We start from the raw sequence: 3,357 nt of genomic DNA, 5'->3' as shown, positions 1-3,357 counted from the left end.
AAATCAGCCAATTCATTACACTCCCAAGTACATTTGTATAAAAATCTTACCATAATGGTAGATGCCCTTCTTATCACTGTTGCAATTTTCATTACAATTAGGATCCTCTGCCAAGGGTGGCCCAAAGTCCAGCCAGTAGACCAAAGCCTTTAGGTTGCTTTAAGATATGCCATACATCACACGTATGCTTCTCATGTAGCGCAGGGCATAAAGATGATGTCCGGACGTACTATCCTAAGAACTGAGAGCCCCAGTAGGAGCACCAGTCCAAGGAGTATAGAGGTAATCAGTACATCCAGAAGAGAAATGGACCAGGAGACAGAGAAAGGGAGGGAGTGAATACTGCAACAGTGAAGGGAAGGACATCTACTGTTATGGTAAGATTTTACTCAACTGTACCATGTCCTTCCATTTCACTGTTGCAGTATTCATTACAACAGAGAGAGAGTGCCAAACCTCAAGAAGAAGAAAGGGAGGCGGAAGGACCAGCTGAGCTCTCTAGGAACCCATGATGGATAGCCCTAGACAAACCAGCTCTAGCTCTGGAAACTCCATCCAACTTGTAGGGCTTGGTAAAGGTATGTACGGAAGTCCAAGTAGCTGCCTCAAAAGCAGAGTTAGTATCCAAATCCTTGAAAAAAGCACCGGAAGAAGCCACAGCTCTAGTAGAATAAGCCTTAACAGAAGATGGAAGGCTCTTACAATGAAAGGAATAACAAAAAGAAATATCCAAGAAGAAATGGTTTGTTTGGACATAAAAATCCTAGATCTTTGGGATTGGCTATTTATTTATATAACATTTGTTTACTGGGAAAGTCCAACTTGGAACTAAGCTAATTTTCAGCGGAGGCCTGGGGAGAAATGCTCTAGATGCATGTCTTTGTAATGTGGGAGGAAACCAGAGCACCCAGAGGAAACCCACACGAATGCAGGGAGGACATGCAGACTCTGCAGAGAAGGCACTCCAGCCGAGAAGCGAACCACAGAACCTTTTGCGGTGACGCGACAATGCTACTGCTGCATAACTGCGCCATCCAGGATGAAAGGAAGCTGATCAGATTTACAAAAAGTCTTAGTCTTATCCCCCCAAAAAATGCACATCCAACATGTGCAGCACTTTCTCACTGGCACATTATGGAGAAGGGAAAAAAGTGGGCAAATGAACAGACTAAGAGACAACTCAATCAGCACTTTAGCCATAAAAGGATTTGTTCAAAGGGACACCCTGTACTTATGAAACACTAAAAAAGGAGAACAAGCCATAAGGGCATGAAGCTCAGATACCCATCTGGCAGACGTAAGGGCTAAAAAACATACGGTCTTCTAAGAGCAATGTTGCAAGGAAGCTGACGCTGCAGGCTCAAAAGGAGCCTGGGTCAATTTTTCTAAAACAAAATTAAGATCCCAGGGAGGAGGAACAGACTTCCTGGGAGACCTAATATGAAGGATGCCTTTAAGGAATTGTTTAATTTCAAATCTAGAAACTAAAGTCTGTAATAAACGCAGTCAAGCAGAAACAGCTGACAAGTGGGCTTTAACAGAAGAATAAGCCAGCCCAGCATTGAGCAATTCACACAGGTAAAAGAGATTGAAAGGAGCATCCACAGAAATTGGATGTAGGTTATGAAAAAGACACCAAACAGAAAACCTCCTCCATTTGGATAAGTAGGATTTCCTAGTAGTGGGTTTCCGGGCATCCTGGAGGACCCTAAGCACGTCCTCAGAAAAAAGGTGTCTACATTGAATCAAATATCTATCACTCACAATGTCAGTTGAAGAGTGGATAGGTGGGGATGAATGAGAGATACCTTGTCTTGTGTGAGTAGGTCTGTCCTGTCAAGTAACTTGTGGTGATTGCCCTTGGCTAAGTGCAGAAGAAGAGGGAACCAATGCTGTCTTGGCCAAAACGGAGTCACCGACAAGATTTTGGGAACATCCTGTTGTATACTGAACAGGAATTTTGTAATAAAAAGGGAGGGAAAGCATGAAGAAACATCCCCTTCCAAGAAAAAGAGAGGGTGTCCACCTTCCAGACCAGAGGACACGGGATTCTGGCACAAAACAGAGGAAGCTATCTGTTGAGACAGGAGGCAAAAAGACTCATTTGAGGAATACACTGGTGGACAATGTCCAGAAACACATCCCTGTGAAGCATCCAATCATGGGATTAAGTTATGGACCTGCTCACAGAGTCTGCCACAATATTTTGACCTGAAGGAATATACACTGCCTGAAGAGTCACTTGATACTGGATAGCCAATTCCCACACTAGCAGTGCCAACTGACAAAGAAGATAAGAGCTTGTCCCCCCTGCTTGTTGACATACCACATCACTGTGGTACTGTCTAAACACCTTGCGAGGTCCTGGGAAGAAAAGAGGAGGAAAGGCCTGAAGAACCAGCAAAAGAGCTCTCATCTCCTTGACATTGATGTGGTTTTTCCGTTGATGAGGAGACTAAACTCTCTGCACCTTTAGGGAGCTGTAAGCTGCTCACCATCCCATGTCTGAGGCATGTGTGAACAGCTCCTGAGAGGGAAGAAAAGGGAGTTCTGGATTGAGAATCAGCTGATGAATCCACCAGTGAATTTCCTGCTTGAGATATGGAGGAAGAGGAACTAAAAAATCGACAGGATGAGAATGCTGAAGCCAAACTAACTTTAGAAACCACTGAAATTTTCTCATGTAGAGTTTGGCAAAAGGGAGCATAAGAATGGTGGAAGCCATGAACCCCAGAGCTCTCAGAAATTCCCTTGCTAATACTGAGATCAGAGGAAGAAGGGACTGAAAAAAAGCAAATGAGAGTTAGGACCTTTGGACATGGCATGGATGCCAGCATAGGAACAGTGTGGATCCTGCACCCCAGAAAGACATGATCCTAAGGAAGAGTCAGAAAGGACTTTTTGAAATTTATAGTAAACTCCAGGTTCTGCAGAAGGGAGACTGCAACAAAGTCTCTGGAGAGGATGCCTGAAACAAGAGTTCATCCAAGTAGGGAAAGACTTGGATCCCCCTTAGCCTGCAAAAAGCCATCACAAGAGCGAGACATTTGGTGAATACCCTTGGGACAGTAGAAAGGCCAAAGGGCAAAGCAGAGAACTGAAAATACCAGGAAGCAACAGAGAAACATAAAAACTTCCTGAAAGGGGGATGAACTGGTATATGGAGATAAGCATCCTTGAGATCTATAGACACCATATAAGCCTGATGAAGTAAAAGAGGGTACAAAGTCTGAAGGACCAACATTCAAAAAGAGGGAACCTTCAGAAAAGTATTTAGATGACAGAGGTCTAAAATTGGTCTCCAAGTACCCTATTTCTTGAGTACTATGAACATTCTGGAGTAAAATCCCCTCCTCC

The sequence above is a fragment of the Protopterus annectens genome, chromosome 3.part0 (assembly GCF_019279795.1).
Source record: "Protopterus annectens isolate FY-2018-M chromosome 3.part0, PAN1.0, whole genome shotgun sequence".
In the NCBI taxonomy this organism is placed as follows: Eukaryota; Metazoa; Chordata; order Ceratodontiformes; family Protopteridae; genus Protopterus; species Protopterus annectens.
The sequence above is the reverse complement of the archived record's forward strand: the minus strand, read 5'-3'. Positions refer to the sequence as shown.